At 38.2% G+C, this 21,319-nt stretch overlaps 1 protein-coding gene across 11 annotated transcripts in view; it reads left to right on the top strand.

The window, feature by feature from the left end:
* The window catches only part of SLC8A1 (solute carrier family 8 member A1), a 447,518-nt gene that overhangs the window by 1,133 nt on the left and 425,066 nt on the right, over positions 1-21,319 (top strand). Inside the window, exon 2 of one of the 11 annotated variants that reach the window (XM_061432163.1) lies at positions 11,569-11,629. The exons of the other annotated variants lie outside the window; for them this stretch is intronic. The gene's annotated coding sequence lies outside the window, so the exon portion shown is untranslated. The remainder of the gene's footprint in view (positions 1-11,568; positions 11,630-21,319) is intronic. 11 annotated transcript variants of the gene reach the window in all.

Here is a 21,319-nt window from a genome sequence, read left to right as displayed (position 1 = left end):
TTTTCAAGACTGAATTAAAAGCATTTTTACACAAGATAAAGGAATTTAAATTCAAATTTTCCCTCATTGAGAATATTGTGTCTATGTTTCACGGAAGATTTGAACCAACTCTTCATTTAAGTATGTTTTTAATCTTAAGATAGAACATGAGAAGGAAAAGAAAAAGAAAAATTGAGTGTGATTCTTCCTTCTCTGATGACATATATGATACGGAAAATGATTAATAAACAAATGTTAAGAAAATAATAAAAACAGCTTGTAATACTGACCAAGGAGATGGTCTTTGGATAAATTACATATCTGGGAAAAGGATATAGGCAAAGCGACTTAAATTGTGTGGTGGGTTTTTTCAAGTTGTGGATGTTCTCTAAGACCAAAAAATGTGCCAGGGAAAGAAAAAACAAGGTTTTATTTCAATAAGAATACATTATCATTACTAAAATAATTATCATTCTAAATTTTCATCAAATTTAGATGTCTAGTCTATTTAAACTGACAGCATGTTATATTAACAACACATTCAAACTAACCTTTCTACATCTCTAAAATAAGCTATTTTACTTTATCTAAAAATACTAATATTCTATATCTGCAGGCGAGAGAGAGAAGGAGAGAGAATAAACTATGCCTTCTCTTTTTAAACTAACAGAGCTAACTAAACTGTCATAACTTCAGCTAAAGTGGAACAGGCCTTCAAAAGGATGGAGTTAAAATAATTAAACACTACATACCAGCCGGCTTTCTGAAAGAAATAGCACAGCAAGAGTTTTGGCAATTTTCAATATATAAAAGGTTAATCTAAATGATGTCACTAGTGTTTGTAATCGGATGCAATGCATATATGACATCCACTGTTTCTCATTTGCTTATTGCCAAGTGCATTTCAAGTGTGTACCCCTCGTGAGAAATGTCTGTTCCTGTTTTTTCTTTAGTAAACAAATTTATGAAGTAATAAAGAATTACTTACTGCTGTTTTATATATATAGTATGTCATCTATGAAAAAAAATTTTGACCATAAACTACTTGCCCTTTTGACTTATGACTTCTTAAGTATTTGGTGATGACTGTACATGTTAGAAAATCTTGAGCTCATATTTTGAGAAGAGAATTGGAAGTATTGACGGTCTTACGTGAAAAAAATATGACTTGAATGCTCTATGCTGTAGTTAGCTGAGGTAGAAGCAAATTCACAGAGGCCAAGAATGATAGAAAAGTTGAATTTTGTCCTGAAAGCATAGAGCACAGATTTGAGGTGTCTGTCTGTGAAGGGCCAGACCAGATAGCTCCTGAGCCTGGCTGCTACCAAAAGAGCAGGAGAAACAGATGTTTTTAGGGGCTTTGATGTGAACAATATCCCTTAAAATGTTTGGGGAGAATTTGTATGAAAGTAAGAGTAGAGATTTGCTTTTCCAGAGGCATGGAAAATGGTGACCCAGAGGAAAACCCATTAAGTTTCAAGGAAATGAAAATGATTACTCTAAGGAAAAGAGAATCTATTGGGAACTTAAATAAAATAAAAATTTCTCTAATGATTAAAACTGGACATTCCATGGCAGATAATTATTAAAGTATCTTTAAGATATAAAAAGCATCAATTCAAAAGTATCAGTTTTTTTGCACTCAGCCTTCTTTATGGTCCAACTATCACATTCATACATGACTACTGGAAAAACCATAGCTTTGACTATATGGACCTTTGTCAGCAAAGTGATGTCTTTGCTGTTTAATACACTGTCTTGGTTTTTCATAGCGTTTTCTTCCAAGGAGCAAGAACCTTTTAATTTCATGGCTGCTTTTGAACTGTGGTGTTGGAGAAGACTCTTGAGAGTCCCTTGGACAGTAAGGAGATCAAACCAGTCAATCTTAAAGGAAATCAACCCTGAATATTCATTGGAAGGACTGATGCTGAAGTTCCAATGTTTTGGCCACCTGATGTGAAGAGCCGACTCACAGGAAAAGACCCTGATGCTGGGAAAGATTGAGCGCAGGAGGAGAAGGGGACGACCAAGGACGAGATGGTTGGAAGGCAACACTGACTCAATGGACATGAGCTTGAGCAAACTCCAGGAGACAGTGAAGGACAGAGGAGCCTGGCGTGCTGTAGTTCACGGGGTCGCAAAGAGTCGGACACTACTTAGCAACTGAACTACAACAAAGAAATTAAAGGGGACGAGTTACCATGGCACTTAGTCTGCTGAGGAGAAAATGGCCTTTTCCATTCCATCGACACCTTGCCATGAAATGGGCCGTGGTCCTCGACTCCTGAAAATCACTGGGCGGGGAGTGGAGGAGGAGATGTCCACTGTACCCTTGATGGACTAAATATTCTTATGGGAGTTCAGGCAAAGGCAGCTTCTTCTTTTAATCCACCCCAGGAAATTCTAATGTGCAACCAGCACTGAGAACCAGTTTCTTTTTGCAATAAAAAAAGTGGTCATCAGTCCAGTTTATTTGGTTGAGGGGAGTTAATAGAACAGCTGAAGATAAAAAACATGCTGTTTCCCAGAAAGGTGATTTCTTGGAATTTTGATTGTAGTAATATTTTCTGACAGAAAGTACCTATTGAAAGGTTCCAACATATTTAAAAAGCTTTCACTAGATATAGATCTAGTTCGTATCACTCATACCCCCTGGCCTGAATGCTGGCCACAATTATTGAAAAGTAAAAATATATGTGTGTATATGTGACATTATGGATCTTAACTACAGCTGCCAAGTGAAATTTCATATTGTTTTAGCTAATTATCAAACAGCCATCTGAAAGTGCATATTAATTTTGGATAGCAACAGTTTTCTACGGATTAGGAAAATCATTGCCTTTTTTGCATTTCTAAGTGTCAAGAACTTTGGAGAGAGGGTGAATGATTTTATGCAGAGGATATATTAATTATCATGTATTAATAAATATGAATAAGAAACTAAGACTAGCCACAATACTAAGAGGCTGTGTAGGGCCACACAAGACTCCTTGCACTTGTCAGTAAGAAGTGAAGACTGGGCTCCCTGAGCCCTGCAAAAATGATTCTGGGTTGAATGTAGATAGAGGATAAATAACACTTTTAGATTTCAGCTCAGGTTATAGCGGACTATTTGAGAAAGGGAGTGGAAGCAGTGATTAGAATGATGACTGCTGAGGATAACTTCAGTCTGACAGCCTAGGTTTTAGGTCTGCCTTCAATGTATTAATGACTAAGTGACTTTGGACAGGTAACATCATCTTTGTAAGCCTCTATTTCCCTCTCTGCAAATTGTGGATAGCAATAACCATATCAAAGGAGTTAAGTAGCAAAGAGCAGAAAAAGAGTTTAGCTTAATTGCCTGTAAATGGTGGTACCATCTTTGTAATCAATATTAAAATCAGATGTATTTTTCTTACGAGATTAATTTCCCTGTCATTATAGACAAATACTAGACAGAAGAATGATCACATTTTAGAGTATATGAATTCTTGAATTCCTTTCAATTCAGTTTCTAAAGTTAACCCACCACTCATACTGTTCATTTGGGAGATACTGATTCAGTTCAGTTCAGTTCAGTCACTCAGTCGTGTCAGTTAATCACAAACATTGACTTTCCCTCTTACTCCAAATAATATCATGGTGAGTCTGGAAACTATCATTTAAGATGTCAAAAATAAATATAGATGTATATTCACTCACAAATATGAAAGACATACAAAAACTATATCAAAAATAAAGTCATAAAAAAAATGAAGTCATTGTAATAGATGAGAAGGATACCAGTTAACAAGACGTTTCCTTCCTTAATTGTTTTCTAAACAAATTCTGTTTTACATAGAGATGGATGAATCCATTGAATATTTACCCTATTCAGAGCAATGCATTATATTCCAATTAATAATATGTTATTATAATAAAGTCTCTTCAACAGTTTGCCCTTTCAGAGATAAGATGCAATCATATATAAAATGACATATATACTATTATGCTGTTATTATGCAATTATCAATTACAAGCTATTGTTGAATTTCATTTAAAGAAATAGAATTTTAACAAACTATTTCTAAATCTTAACTTTATTGATGCTGTACCCATATAGAAAATATTATGAAATAAAAATTCTTTTTTTTTTTTTTGGTTAAAAGCCTGAGTTCAAGATTCAGACAAATCAATAAAATCCCAACTATGCTTCTTATTGTCATTCTGGGCAAGACCTAATAACTGTCTTGAGGTGTGTTGAACTCTACTGTTTTCCAAAACACTTCCAAGGAAGTCATATATATTAATTTATAAATTCTAAAAATTACCCTGCAAGATTGGCAGTCATTTTGCTAAAGAAGAGTGAAGTGAAGTCACATGCCCAAGGTCACACAGCAAGTAAACAGAAAAGGAAGAATTTGAAGCCTATTTTTAGCCTCTGTATTTTGCAGTCCCACAACTGTTTCTTGGCCTTTAAAAGATAGAAATAAATATATTAATGCTTAAAAAAATTAATGTACAAAAAATATACAATATAGAATCTGACAAGAAGTGAGAGCAAGCCACATTATTCTTCTTAGATTCAGTTCAATCACTCAGTCGTGTCCTACTCTACGACCCTATGGACTACTGGACACCAGGCTTCTCAGTCCATCACCAACTCCCAGAGCTTACTCAAACTCATGTCCATCAAGTCAGTGATGCCATCCAACCATCACATCCTCTGTCATCCCCTTCTCCTCCTGCCTTCAATCTTTCCCAGCATCAGGGTCTTTTCCACATCAGGTGGCCACAGTATTGGAGCTTCAGGTTCAACATCAGTCCTTCCAATGGATATTCAGGACTGATTTCCTTTAGATTGACTGGTTTGATTTCCTTGCAGTCCAAGGGACTCTCAAGAGTCTTCTCCAACACCACAATTCAAAAGTATCAATTCTTCTGCGCTCAGCTTTCTTTTTAGTCCAACTCTCACATCCATACATGGCTACTGGAAAAACCATGGCTTTGACTAGATGGATCTTTGTTGGCAAAGTAATGTCTCTGCTTTTTAATATGCTGTCTAGGTTGGTCATAGCTTTTCTTCCAAGGAGCAAGAGTCTTTTAATTTCATGGCTGCAGTCACCATCTGCAGTGATTTTGGAGCTGAAGAAAACAAAGTCTGTCACTGTTTCCATTGTTTCCCCATCTATTTGCCATGAAGTGATGGGGCTGGATGCCATGATCTTAGTTTTTTGCATGTTGAATTTTAAGCCAACATTTTCATTCTCCTCTTTCACTTTAATAAAGAGGCTCTTTAGTTCTTCACTTTCTGCCAAAAGCATGGTGTCATCTGCATATCTGAGGTTATTGATATTTCTCCCAGCAATCTTGATTCCAGCTTGTGCTTCATCCAGCCTGGCATTTCACATGATATACTCTACATATAAGTTAAGTAAGCAGGGTGATAATATATAGCCTTGACGTACTCCTTTCCCGATTTGGAACCAGGCTGCTGTTGCGTGTCCAGTTCTAACTGTTGCTTCTTGACCTGCATACAGATTTCTCAGGAAGCAGGTCAGGTGGTCTGATATTCCCATCTCTTTTAGAATTTTTCACAGTTTGTTGTGATCCACACAGTCAAAGGCTTTGGTGTAGGCAATAAAGGCTTTGGTGTAGATGATAAATGATAAAATTCATTTCTGGAACTTTCTTTTTCAAGAGCAACAACATTTTGAACGGATGTTGGCAATTTGATCTCTGCTTCCTCTGCCTTTTCTAAATCCAGCCTGAACATCTGGATATTCACGGTTCATGTTCTGTTGAAGCCTGGCTTAGAGAATTTTGATTATTATTTTGCTAGCATGTGAGATGAGTGCAATTCTGCAGTAGTTTGGCATTGCCTTTCTTTGGGATTGGAATGAAAACTGACCTTTTCCAGTCCTGTGGCCACCTCTGTGTTTTCCAAATTTGCTGGCATATAGAGTATAGCACTTTCACAGCATCATCTTTAGGATTTGAAATCGTTCAACTGGAATTCCATCACCTTCACTAGCTTTGTTCGTAGTGATGCTTCCTAAGGCCCACTTGACTTTGCATTCCAGGATATGTGGCTTATTGTCCACTTTATCTGATTAATGAGGAATCTAATCATTTGAAACAATGTTTCTGAGTACCAACTATATAAGAAATAGTTTGATTGTCCTTTATAAACTAATATTTATAAATTGTTGGCTAGACACTTTTGAGAAACAGAGGTTAAATGATTATTTTGTGACTCTATTCCATTCTCTTTCCATAATCTTCTCTTTCATAATACCCACTTTTTCAATAAATGTGTCAAAACTAGTATATCCTTCCCCTCCCCCCAGTCTTCACTGTTATACAGCATAAATTGTTTGTATAAAAATGATAAAGTGAGATAAAAATTATTTAAATGAAAGTTAGTATTGTATTCCAGGTACCATCTCACATACATATCAAATCACATTTAAATTTCAATTCAAAATTTTAAATGAAGAACAAGAGATCTACTCAGCATTCAACTTACATTTTAGATAATGCTTATGAGCATCAGACCTTCAGGAATTCAATATATAATTTTCACCAATATTATATAGTGGTATATTCATTTATGAAAATTAAAATGTATTTTAACTGTGGTAATAAAACTTGTACAGAAGTTAGTAGCTTATTTTTTTGCAAAGAAAATGGAATGAAAGATTACCTTTAATCCCCTCTACTTTTTATCAGGCATGTGAAAAGGATTAGAGTTCAAACCCACCTTCTCTCACTCTATGCTATTACACATTCAAGAACATTTATTATACTGTTTCCCCAGAGCTAATTTTGCTGCTAATAATTTGAATACTGTTTTGCCTTAAAAAGATAAATATCTATTGTGATTCATGTAGGGGATAGGGAAAACAAATAAAAAGATGAGTGATTTAAACAACAACAACAAAAAATGAGGTTACTGTAGTTCCCATAAATCTTTAACTTACAATAACTTACAATTCTTAAATTATCACCAATCAACAATGCTACCAACAAACAGCCATAATAATTAGTTAACTTAAAGCACAGAATTTCTTGAGCAATATAAAACTTTGCAAAACTAAAACAAAAGCACAGCATGCTAAAAATCAGAGACCCAAAATTTCATTATAAAGAAACAAATTTGAAGTAACACTTAGATACTTAGTTTTTGTTCAATATGTGTTTACCAAAGCCACAGTTTAAGATCTTTAGGGTAACACAGGCTAAATAAATAACTAGTAGAGAAAATATATGTCCCAAAGCTCTTTTTCTCCCTCAATAATCCATTTGGGTTAAACTAAAACAAAATGTGCCCAATTTACTGGATCATTTTATGTTTTTCAAAGGGATATCTAATAAATATTCACTGAAGAGTTAGAGAACCAGCTCTTCAAAAGTTCACTGAGCTTGTGATCTTCCAAACTACATCTTCCAAAATGTGATCAGAGAAGGAATTATTCTTCAGCATCTTTGGTGCAATAAGAGGTCTTGTTATCTAAAACCAGTGCCTATGAAATATTGTATTAAATGAATCACCATCTCAGATGTTGAAGACAGGCTAACATGCCACTAGCTCTGAGAAATCTTGCAGGTAGATAATCTGGGTATGACCTTGTTGTTAAGCTAAATGATGGTTTAGAATCCAGATAAGGTGTACCCTGACCTCGCAGCCTCCATGGCAGACATCAGTCATGTCATTGTCACTGACTGAGCCTAGGTTGGTCTCAAAGTCATTCTCACTCAGATTATTGCAGGCAGCCATGGCTAATTGGCCAGAGTTAATACATAGGATGAAAAGTAGCTGTCATCCAATCATGGAACCATCTCCTGGAAATAGTTAACCCTGAAAGAATTGATTGAACCCAGGCCTCTAGTTTTAACACAAAGGACAAGCTATTGAACAGCCTCTGTGTGAAATAGTAGAAGAATGCCTAGCTTGTGTGTGTGCGCGCTCAGTGTCTTGAGTCATGTCTGACTCTTTGTGACCCCATGGTAGCCCATCAGACTCCAGGGGGTTCTCCAGGCAAGAATACTGGAATGGGTTGCCATGCCCTCCTCCAAGGGGTCTTCCTGACCCAAGGACCAAACCCTCATCTCCTGCGTCTCCTGCATTGTATGCAGATTCTTTATCGCTGAGCCACCGGGAAGCCCTGTATACTTAGCTTATGGAATTGCCAGTTCAAGTTCCAACTTTCACAACTTCATCCATATATATGCATAGTTATTCTAAAAGTATAAGAAAGTCTTTTGAATATTGCTTTTGTTGTTTTCAGAGATGATAAAGATACAAATCACCTAAGGGGCTTCCCAAGTGGCACTAGTGGTAAAGAACCCCGTTGTCAGTGCGGGAGCTGTAAGAGACACGTGTTCGATCCCTGAGTCAGGAAGATCCCCTAGAGAAGGGCATGGCAACCCACTCCAGTACTTTTGCCTGGAGAATCCCATGGACAGAGGAGCCTGGCAGGCTATGGTCCGGTCCAAAGGGTCACACAGAGTCAGATACAACTGAAGAGGCCTAGCACACAACATTTTACATCAGTGAAATTGTGTGACTCTGTCGTTATACTAAACCGGTTGGGCTCCTGGAGCTACATTAAAAACCAGGAGACCCAATGCTGAAGAACTTGGTCTTGTGGGGCAAAGAATCACAGAAACGGGCTGTCACAAGGCACTTTCAGAAGAACTATAGGAAAGGGTTAATAACACAGGCCAGAAAGGTTCTAGCCAAGACTGTGACCAGAAATGTGACACCTCTTAATTTCATATCTCCAATGCCATTTTCTGACACAAAATAAATAATTCATTTTGAATGAATTAATTTAGTCTGATGACTAATTGAGTGGATAAATGGATGTTTTTATTATTATTCTTGGGGTGGGGGGTCTGTGTTGAGTCTTTGTTGATGCATGGGCTGTCTTTAGTTGCGGTGAGCAGGGGCTACTCTTCGTTGCAGTGTTCAGGCTTCTCATTGCAGTGGCTACTCTTTTGCAGAGCATGGGCTCTAGGGCAAGTGGTCTCAGGAGCTGAGACAAGTGGGCTCAGTAGTTGCAGTTCCTGGACTCTAAAGCACAGGCTCAATAGTTGTGGTGCATGCATTTAGTTGCTCCCCAGCATCTGGGATCTTCCCGGGTCAGGGGTAGAACCCATGTCTCCTGCATTGACAGGTGGATTCGTTAGCACTGAGCCACCAGTGAAGCTCCTAAATATTCTTTATTTACTCTAAGTAACGTATTTATTATTGAAAGATATGTAAAAGCGTACACATATTCTAACAAGTCACACATGTGCTAAAGGGATACAAAAAAAAAAGAATTTTAAAATGATTACTTCATTCTTCTTATAAGAACCAATGAGATAAAGCATGTAATATATTTGGTTCCTAGCACATAATAATTGCTCAATAAATGGTAGCCATTATTGTTATTCATTTAGTAAGCATTTATTGAGCATTTTTCTTTTCAAATACTGTGTTTTGTATATAAAATGATGACTAAGACATAGTCCTTTTTCTCAAATAATGTATTAATAAAGATCCAGGATATAAAGATGAAGAAAAGAAAATTTCCAGACAGGCATGGATGCTCAGGTTCCCACAGGTGAGGGACAGACTCCTTTCTCCAGAAAAATGCAGTGGCGCTCTCTCCACCAGGAGAGGCCTTGGCAGGATGCTGGAGGGCTCGGTCTGCCCGGTCTGGTCTCTGGGGCCAGGGCTGGGTTTCCCTCATGTATGGCAAGAGCCCTACGCGTGCTGTGCTTTTTCTCCTTGGCACACAGTTCACAGCTCTTTGGCCAGTGGCAGCTGTGGAAATTTACACTCCTTGTGTGCTGGAGGCTGTCAATGGGACAGATGTTCGATTAAACCGCACCATCTCCTGCTTTGCCCCTGTGGGTGATGCTCTCACGGTGACCTGGAATTCCCAGCCTTGATATGGAGGCCCTAAACAGTTTGCTTTCTACTACCATGTGGGACCCTTCAAACCCATGAGTGGGCGTTTTAAGGACTGCGTGGTCTGGGATGGGAACCCAGAGCGGTATGATGTCTCCATCCTCCTCTGGAAGCTGTGGTTTGATGACAATGGGACACACACCTGTCAGGTGAAGAACCCACCTGATGTTGATGGGCTGATCAGGGAGATCCAGCTCAGCATCATGCAGACTGAAAAGAAGAAAAGCTCAACCAGGGGGAAAAAAAAAGCTTCTGTTTCTTTAGAATACACAGACTAGCATTCTTACATGGAAGCTGAAGATTTCCCAGAACAAGAACCCTAAGATAAGCTGGAGTCAATGGAAGCTTTTCTTTGGCTTTTTCAGTTGTGATCCATCTTCCAACCAGCGCTGCAGTATATAACTATCTAGATGAGCAACGTTCCTCTGGAGCCAGCATAACACTCTTCTTGAGCAGATACCACCAGACTCACAGACAGCTCTGCTACTAATGTTTTATTTAATTTTAGAGTGCAAATGTTTTTCAAATGCTCACTAGCTTTTGTATACTAAGAAGCTATATTTTTGCCCTTAAACACTCCTTGTGGATTATGACTTATATCTTGGCCTCAAATGAGATCAAATCATCTGTCATGTTTCCTTTGATATATTAATTTCTTTAGTGCAACTTCCTAGCTACTAATGTTGATGTGTTTACTCTTCTCACACTCTCAATTAAAAGATGAACTAATTCTCTCAACAGTTTTGATTAATTAACAGAAACTCTTGCATTCAAACTGTTAAATAACAGTTTGATTTTTATGGCTCTCCTTAAGTATGAGACATATTTTATTGAATTTCTTTCAATACTATAGATGGCAGGTCTTTGTTTTTGTTTGTTTTTGGTCAGTTGATCCAAGGTTTATGGTAGCACAAGCCAAAACCAGAGTAACTAGGGAAGGTGACATAAATGCTAATAGACAAATGTCACCTCCAGATGAAATGCTGCTGCTGCTGCTAATTCGCTTCAGTCGTGTCCGACTCTGTGCAACCCCATAGACAGAAGCCCACCAGGCTACCCCGTCCCTGGGATTCTCCAGGCAAGAACACTGGAGTGGGTTAGGTTCGGAGTGCTATTATAACTGCAGTGTTAGAGACAAAACTCAAACAATAGCAACACAAACAAAAACCACAGCAGGATAAGGAGACAGAGAAGGAGACAAGAAAGCATTTTTCGATAGGGTGATCAAAGGAAATGAAATGTGAGCAGAAAACTAAAAGCTATGAGGAAACAAGTCAGGTGAATGGAGAGAAGATTTCCAGACAGAGGGGAAAAACAGCAAGTGAAAAGGCAATGAGGTAGAACATACTTCATCTGCTCAAGGCATGATAAGGGGTCCATTGAGACTCGATACAAAGAAGAGTGACAGAAAATGACATCAGAGATATAGCTGGCAGCTAATTCATTAGGTCTTTGAAGCCCATAGATTTGGAAAACTCAACTAAGAGACTTTAATTCCAAGAGGACTAGGAACCCATTGGAGTATTATGAACTGAGACATGAAATGAGCTAATTTACATTTTAACACTTCATTCTAGCTACGGTTGGGAGGATAAACTGTAGAAAGGTAATAAATACATAAACAAACCAAGCAATCAAGCAGGTGGTAATAATAGACATCTTTATAGGTCGACTGTCTACATAATCGGTCATCAGAATCGGAACATTTTTGAATATAAAAGGCGGAAGGTGAGTTATCACACTAGATCAACAGCAGTGAACTGGGAACGTCACAGACAAACTGGGACATATGCTCGCCCTAATTAAAGGGCTGTTTTTGAGAATAAATTAGTACTGAGTAGGTGTTCAAAGAAAAGCAGCCAAAATTAGTAGCTCCCAAACTCTTTCACCAAATACTAGTGAACTGAGTATTAATGGGCTATAAACTAAAAATAATTCTTTGAGAGAATAAACCAGGGACTACTACATTAAACTCAGGTAAACTGGTTCTTTATGAAAGGAGTTCTGGAGTTTTTAAGACACTAAATACCTGAGCACTACTGATCTTATGCAGTATTTACCCATGTATCCATCATTTGTCTACAGATTTTCTTTTTTCAAGGAGTTAGTACCTTGTGACCCCAGTCTTCCTTGAAAGTCAGTATGGTTATGAGTAATGGTCCAGGACAAAGCTACAGTTTAGAGAGAATGGGATGGATGATGGATGGATATGGTTCAGAAATTTGACCCAGGCGTTTTAGTTAGATTGGACTTCCCTGGTGGCTCAGACGGTAAAGTGTCTGTCTGCTATGTAGGAGACCCTGGTTCGATCCCTGGGACGGGAATATCCCCTGGAGAAGGAAATGGCAACCCACTCCAGTATTCTTGCCTGGGAAATCCCATGGATGGAGGAGTCTGGTAAGCTACAGTCCATGGGGTTGCAAAGAGTCAGACACTACTGAGCAACTTCACTTTCTTTTTAGTTAGATTAGTGGGTAGATAACTCAGTGGAATGAGGCACTCCAAACTGTAATTTAAAAGCAATGTCAGGCTGCTTAAGTAGCTACCAAAATATACAGGTTGTTCTTATCCTCTGTAGATGCAAAACAAGCCTGTTTTCATTGTCCATGAATATCTATTTGCTGTGTACTTGCGGTTCTATGGACTTAATTTTTTTAATTTTAACTAATTTTTTTATTGTTTGGGGCTGTGCTGGATCTTTGTTTCTGCACATGGGCTTTCTCTAAGCTGCGGTGTAGAGGGCTACTCTTCTTTGTGATTTGTGGGCTTCTCATGGCTGTGGCTTCTCTTGTTGAGGAGTACAGGCTCTAGGGAGGGGCCTGGCTCTAATGCATAGGCTCACTAGTTCTGGTACACAGACTTAGTTGCTCCACAGCATGGGGAATCTTATCAGACCAGGGATCGAACCCACGTCTCCTGCATTGGCAGGCATATTCTTTACTACTAAGCCACCAGGGAATTCCCTCTATGGACTTAATTTTATGCCTGGGAGTTTTTTTAAAGTAAAGGCTTCTTGGTGCCCTTTCTTTCTCAATAAGCACCTGGGGTCAGAGTGAGAGTCAGTTAGCCAAAAAAAACAGATTTTGAATTGCCACTGACACACACACACCAGAGACATGAATGGAAAACCAAATATGTAAAGTATGGAGGCAAGAGATGAGTTCAGAAATGAAAGAAGTACCTAACCTTGTCAGATACCCAAGCAGACAGTTTTCCTAGCTTCCAGGATGGAGGCTATTGTTTGCAACTGCCTTTCATACTCTCTGATGGGAGTTGTGTGGGTGAGTCAGCAATCAGAGTGCTTGGGAGCTGTTACCAGCTTCTAGATATTGGCTCACGAATGATCCATAAATTCTTAAAAGGTGCTCAAAGGGTACCTCTCTAAATCTCTTTTCCTATTTAATTTTTTATTTGGAGGGGAGGGGTGGGGGAAGGGCTACCCTCTATGTTCCTGTAACAACTACTAACAATGGCAAGTAACACATAAAACAACTTCTTTCTGTTTTCAGTTTGTCTTTCTTTTTAGCTGCATGATATGTGAGATCTTAGCTCCCCAACCAGGGATCAAACCCGCTCTGCCTGCACTGGAAACTCGAAGTCTTAACTGCTGGGCTTCCAGGGATTTCCACATAAAGCAATTTCTGGGTGCCAGGCACTTTCCTCAGCGCTTTTACACACATTAACTCATTAAATCCGGACAATAACCTTACAAGCTAGATCCTACTATCATCCTCACTTTCAGGTAAGGAAAATGATACAGAAAGACTAAGTAAATCTGCCTACAGTCACACAACCAAAAAATAATAGAGCTGAACAAATCTGGTTCCAGAGTCCATGCTATTATTTACTTCACTTTGGGCAAATTCTTCATAGAAATTAATGGAGAAAGTTACCTTTTTAATCTAGTTCTAATCCTTATGAGCAAATAGAACATTGTTCCTATTCCACTGACACCGTTAAAGTTTCTAAAGACCCGCAGTTATTACATTTCTCTCAAAGTTTATAGCTCTAATTTCTTAGATGCTCTTATGACATGTGTGTGAAACATGCCTGAAAACTCACCTTTGAAGGTGCACTAGCTTTCTATTTTGTTATTCATTTAGTTAATGTGTTGACAGGGATGAGAGCCACAACTCAGTCAAGGAGTACTTGCAGATGATTTGAGAGCTCCAGGTTCAGGACATGAAAACCCACCCTTATTAAATCGCATTTATTAAGATCTCTGTGAATCCAAAATGCCATCCAGCCTGTTTACAGTCTTCAACTTTGACATCTATTGCAAATGTTGTGAGAATGGTTTTTATGTCTTCATCTGATACTCTGACAAAGTATTTGGCCACATAAGGACAGTGCCACATAGCACATCACTCACTTTCTATCCAGCCTGAATTAGCAATCTTTGAGCATGGTTATTTAGTAAGGGGGCTTCCATGGTGGCTCAGTGGTAAAGAATCTGCCTGCCAATCAGGAGACGTACGTTTGATCCCTGGGGTGGGAAGATACCCTGGAAAGGGAAATGGCAACCCACTCCGGTATTCTTGCTTGGGAAATCCCATGGACAGAGGAGTCTGGCTGGCAGACTACCACAAAGAGCTGTACATGACTTAGTGACTAAATACCACCAATTTAGTAGAAAGTGAAAGCTTAGTCACTCAGTCGTGTCTGACTCTTCGAGACCCCATGGACTGTAGACTACCAGGCTCCTCCGTCCACGGGATTTTCCAGGCAAGAGGACTGGAGTGGGTTGCCATTTCCTTCTCCAGAGGATCTTCCCAACCCAGGGATCAAACACAGGTTTCCCATATTGTAGGCAGACACTTTACTGTCTGAGCCATCAGGAAGGGACTCCACCTAATTGCGTTATCAGGCAGCCCATATGCCTCCATTTGGCCCAAAGTGCTTTTGTGTAGCTATGTAAACCATTCTGATGAAGGTCAGAAATCATGTACCAATAGCATTTTTCTCTTCAATTATTTTAAGATCCCTCAGTGTCATAACAGAGAAGGCAATGGCACCCACTCCAGTACTCTTGCCTGGAAAATCCCATGGACGGAGGAGCCCGGTGGGCTGCAGTCCATGGAGTCGATAAGAGTCGGACACGACTGAGCAACTTCACTTTCACTTTTCACTTTCATGCATTGGAGAAGGAAATGGCAACCCACTCCAGTGTTCTTGCCTGGAGAATCCCAGGGAAGGCGGGGCCTGGTGGGCTGCCGTCTATGGGGTCGCACAGAGTCAGACACGACTGAAGCGACTTAGCAGCAGCAGCAGCAGCAGCAGCATCAGTGTCATAAGGTTAGTGTGACTTGACTTTGAACATTGAGACTCTTTGTCTCTTTGCACTTCCATGGCTCTTCCTCCAACCTCCAGTGTTCCTATAGAGTACTGATTGGTTCAATGTTGTCTAATAAAAAGGTTTCATACACTGGAGTGTAATATACTTATGCAAAGTATCTGAACAAATTTGAGCAACCAGGTACTTTCTTACCATCACTTTTATCTTTGACTCTAGTTTCCCATTACTAATATTTGCTGTCCACCCCCCTGTACATACATTCAATTGTCTATTCAACACATTTCTACAGACCCTCTGACTCAAACTTTGTTGCTCAGTCACTCAGTCGTGTCTGACTCTTTGCGATCCCATGGGCTATTGCCTGCCGGGCTCCTCTGTCCATGGAGATTCTTTAGGCAAGAATACTGGAGTGGGTTTCCATGCCCTCCTCCAAGGGATCTTCCCAACCCAGGAATAGAACCCAGGTCTCTCGCATTGCTGGCAGATTCTTTACTATCTAAGCCACCAGGGAAGACCATGAATACTGGAGTGGGTAGCCTATCCCTTCTCCAGGGGATCTTCCCAACCCAGGAATTGAACCAGGGTCTCCTGCATTGCAGGCGGATTTTTACCAGCTGAGCTACCAGGGAAGACCTAGACACTCCCTCCTAGCCACTCCCAACTACCTTCCACTTGGTTGCCAATGTGATCTTGCAAAACACAATCTTGATCTGGCATACACATGTAAAATCTTTTAATGAATCCATATAACTTCCAGGATGAAATCTAAATTCGTTCATTTAGTACCGAAGGGCTTTGAAATTATAGCCCTGCCTAAGTTCCTAAGCTTGGCCCTCTTCATCTGCTAATAAACATTCTTGTCCTAGCTTTCTTTACCGGACTACTTATCAGTTGATTCACTGAAATAGTCAAGTGATTCAGATCTACTTTTTCTCACATGTTCGTTACCTTCGTTCTTCAGTGTGTTTTTTTTTCCCCCTCTTTTCACTTAATAAACCCTGCACTTGCTTTAAGACTCAATACAAGAACCATTCTCTCTGTGATGCTTCCCTCCCCATTACCTAACTCTGATCTGTATTTTTCCTTTGCTGCACTCGGCCTCTCTCTCTGTGATAATACTTAGTATTGTCAATATGTACTTTCTCACCTCCTTGTTAGACTCTGTACAACTTGGTGACACATACTTATCTTGCTCTTTATATGTGAAGGACTTCATACATAAAATACCCGACATACTTTAGGTGTAATCTATAAATGTTTATAGAATCATGAAATGAGTAGGTCAACATCATTCTCATTGGATGAAAAACTAGAAGAAAATGTTCTCTAAAGAGTTACATTTTCCTCTTGTCTTCCACATGCCCCTAGCAGGTAGTCTATTCCTCATTTAACTCAAAACTGTTGTGCTAATTTAAAAAATCTTACTTGTCCTTTATGTTCTAAGGTCTACCTGACTAACTTATAAACATATTTTTGTAACATTATTCATTCACATGATGTGTGGACTTGTGTGGTTGATGAAGTCCAAAATATAGAGTCTGTTTATTGTTGTTGCTGCTGCTAAGTCGCGTCAGTCGTGTCCAACTCTGTGCGACCCCATAGATGGCAGCCCACCAGGCTCCCCATCCCCGGGATTCTCCAGGCAAGAACACTGGAGTGGGTTGCCATTTCCTTCTCCAATGCATGAAAGTGAAAAGTGAAAGGGAAGTTGCTCAGTCGTGTCCAACTCTTCATGACCCCATGGACTGAAGCCTACCAGGCTCCTCCGTCCATGGGATTTTCTAGGCAAGAGTACTGGAGTGGGGTGCCATTGCCTTCTCCACTGCTTATTATTACACGACCCAAATTCACCCATCTCAAAAGGTATCAGCCTCAACATGAAAGGATTTACACAGAAGAGAGGGTGATTAAAATCTCTCTCTTTTAGATGACTATTCTTTTAAATTATCTTATCTTCCACTATTCACAGATATTTTGAGAATAGCTTTTCAAAAATCAAGCACTGGTTTATCTGGTTATAAAGGGCAAAAGTAACACATGGTGTTAAGGAGAACCTTCCATTAGCATTTGTAGCAATGTTATCTAGATCTTGACCAAACTGTTTGAAGTACTTGTCATGAGCAGTATTTTCTGTCATCACCAGTTCTGAAATTCTTTTGGATAACGTTTTGAAAAATGGATTTTTATCAAACAAAACTGGACAAAACTTGGGTAATACCTCGAGTTGGATCTGGAAACTTGCCTCAGTTTACCAGTGTGCAAATGGGATATACCATGTACTCCTAGTTATATCATCTGCTTATTTAGAGCAATGTGGTGTCCCATTTAGATAACGTCTAAAAATATAGATAAAACCTAAAATTTGACTTTAGGCTCTGTATTTTTCCATTTATTAGAGTTAGTGTTGTTTCCTACCAATGAGGGGGGAAAATGATAATGAGTAAGTGGTGAGTGCCTCATAATTGCTGGAAGAGTTTTTCCCAGAGCTCTTCATATGTACTCCTGAATGGATCTGCTTTATTTTGGAGTAAAAACTGAAGATAAAACGATACTGTTTGAGAACCAAATAATTTCTGACATCTAACAACTAAAGAATAACTGATAGTCCTTTATGACAAAGATTAACCCTATCAGCAAAGGAGGTATGTTTTTAAACAGGTATTAGTTTGTTGGTTTTTTGGCCCTGTGGCACTTGAAATCTTAGTTCCCTGACCAGGGATCAAACCCACACCCTTTGCAGTGGAAATGCAGAATTCTAATGACTAGACCATCAAGGAAGTCCCAAATAAGCCCCAGTTTCAATACTTGAAGATTTAAAAAAAAAAATTATTACACTCAAAATTCTATGCCCTGGATCCAAGTTCCAACTCTGTCACAAAGTTTATAATTAGTAAGTCACTGATTTCCAAACTCTGTTTCCTCTATGAGATAAGGTAGCTGGACTTTGTAACCCCTAGAATCCCTTCTTGCTGTTACAGTTCATGATCAAAAATTGCATGAGTCAATGGAGTCGTAATAGACTTATAACAAGGTTCTCATTGTACATGGTGATTTTTTATCTGCTGATACATCTGTGATTTGTTCTGACACCCACTCTTTGTTCTTGATGTTGCTTATCATTTTTACATAACCCGTCCTAGTCATTGTCATCTGATGAAATAATAAGGAAACATAATTGGAAAAGAAATGAAAACACGCTTTAAGAGTGTGTCCTGAACTTGGACCTTTCTCTTTTCTCCTACACATTTAGTATAGGATATGGTCTATATACCATTTACTTTCAGACACAAAGAGAATAATAAGTATTATTATGACTCATTTGTTGAGCCACTACGTTCTAGACAGACAAGTCAGAATTTGAACATATATCTTCCTGACACTAAAATTTATGGTTTTTCTACTATGTCTTATGACTCGGATAATCACTGTTCAAAATGGCATTTTTTAATTTCATCAGCAATAAAGAAATTGTGCCTATGAGCCATCATAAAACTGTGTATAGCTTTTCAACTTAATCTTTAGTTTATCTATCGTGGTGCTTATATTAAACAGACAAATCTGGTATCAAATTTTATCTCCCAGCAACATGACTTGTTGCTCAAGGATTAACTTCAGTTCTTCATTTGTAGTGAGCTTCCCACATGGCACTAGAGGTAAAGAACCTGGCCGCCAATGCAGAAGATGGGAGAGACATAATTCAGTCCCTGGGTTGGGAAGATCCCCTGGAGAAGGAATGGCAACCCATTCCTTCTTGCCTGGGAAATCCCATGGACAGAACCTGGCAGGCTATAGTTTGTGGGGTCGCAAATAGACATGACTGAATACATAGACTTCACTTGTAAAGGAAAGATAGTCATATAGTCTTCAACATTTTGGTGGGGGAGGGATGGCCAAATGAAATCATGGGTGAGAAAACCTAAAAGCATGATGACAAATAGTTCTCCTTTACTGTGTCCCCATGTATTTCCTTCTACATTAAAATCATCAGACAGAAAAGCAGAAGTTCTTGCCTCTGCTCCCAGCTCTGCCAATGGCTGACACAAATTACACTTAAGGATGAATGACATGAGCTTTCTTGAATATCAGCCAAAGGAGAGATGAAATAACCTCTAGGTCCCATTTGGTTTATGTAATTTATTTAATCTCAAATGCAATTTCTCATGCTTGTGTTTCCTCTTTGTAACCTGGGGTTTATCTTTAGTGTAACAAAAATTATTTCCAAACGAACTATTGGATTAAGGACAAAAAATATCCAGGTACATAGAAGAAATTACAAGGAAAATAGGTGGATCACCAATAGGCAGAGGGACAGCTAGACCTATTAGGTCTGTTTGTTATTAGAACTTGGGCCAAAAGATTCAAATATTTGATTGTAATGATTGCAGAGGCCGGCAGAAGGGAGAAGGCAAACACATATTTGGGTAGATCAGGTCTGACCTCGTGTTTCTTAAAGTTGCAAAAAGGGAAAAGTATCAATTTAAAAAAAAGAGAGAGAAAAAAAGAATGAAGTAGAAAAATCCATGACAGATGCAGAATATAGCTCTTGATGCTTGTACATTGACATAAATAATGTGAGAAAGATCACTGGACGATGATGGTGGGAGAACTGAAGTCTAGGCTAGGTTCTCCAACTTCCCAGTTCTGTGATCTCGGTAAATTTATTTTCATTTTCTAGATCTAAGTTTCTCTGACCATAAAATAAGAGCTTGAGTTGGTTGATGACTAAATATCCCTCACAATGATTGAACTTTATGCACAAGAGAAACATGTATTATGTAATATTATCCTTTTTTTTTTATGAAGAGAATACTTTTTTGTGTGTTAGCCTTTGGGCCTTACAAATGCAGAGTATAAATTCTATATTTTATCATAGGGCTTTTTATTTTCATATTCTAATATTTCAAAAATATAAATTTGGTAGGAAGTATAGTGAATGGCAGGATTTTCAAGTTCAGATTTGAGAAAATATTGCTTATCAATTCCTCGTTGTTCTTGGCTTGTAAATATTCCTATTCTGTCTCTAGTATAGAAAGTTTCTCTCTATATATATTATTATATATATTATAGAGATATAATATAATTAGCTTCTGTGTTCATATGTCGCAACTAGTTATCAGTCATATAAAGTTATATGTGCTTTATACAGTAATTTTTGTTTCTTTTCACTGATATTACTAATACTTTGTGTTCAATATCTTTGTTAAACTTACAAGTCTTTCATCTCAAGTTTTATTCATGGACATTCCTGGTTATATGAATAGATAGTTGTGAATTCATGACTTTTTCCCAATCCCCACAAATCATCTCAAAACATTACCATGTTATATGCAATTTCACACTTTCAGCATACACACAGAATTTTTCATTTATTGGTTTCATTAAGTACCTAAAAGATACTCATCTTTGTTTCCTCAACATTTAACAGAATGCTAGGTATATAGGAAATTTTAATCAGTCTTTAATAAATTAATAGATTTATGTTTATAAAAAGAAGCACAGTTTATGTATTCCATGTATAAGTAGAAGATTTAGAAAAACAAACAATTAGAAGATATGAAAGGAGTAAATGAAGATCTGAAAACTATACAACAAAAATTATTCTGTGTTTATTACCTTCTGAGATACTAAAGTTTCTGTTTAGAATCAAAACCAATAATCAAAGTTTAAAACAATATCAAGAAACTAATCTCTTCATGCCTTCTAATGAGCCATATATTTCAAAGTCAAGCACATTGGTTCTATCCTCATAAATCAAAAAGATTTCAAGTGATTTATAATATTTAAATGATGCATACTTTCCTTGGATATGAGTAAAATATCCACACACTTTCACTAGTTTCTTGGTGAAAGAAAAACTTGTATATATTTACTGTCATCAAAGCTCTGATGAATGTACCTTGAGAGGCAAGGAATAAACAGATTTTTGTGTTTGTTTTCAACCCAAGTATAATGGCACAAGTGTAAAATATTAGAAATTTATCATCATGTCACCTTTCCCCACCCCTGGAAGTCACCATCCTACTTTCTTTTTTTTTTAATATCTATTTTTCTCCTTCTGTCAGACCTCTGGTAACTCTCAGATACTATGAACTCAGGTTCTGCTGTTTTGTTTTTAGTTTTAT

This window comes from Bos javanicus, chromosome 11 (assembly GCF_032452875.1).
Source record: "Bos javanicus breed banteng chromosome 11, ARS-OSU_banteng_1.0, whole genome shotgun sequence".
In the NCBI taxonomy this organism is placed as follows: Eukaryota; Metazoa; Chordata; class Mammalia; order Artiodactyla; family Bovidae; genus Bos; species Bos javanicus.
This window is presented reverse-complemented; position numbering and strand designations above follow the sequence as displayed.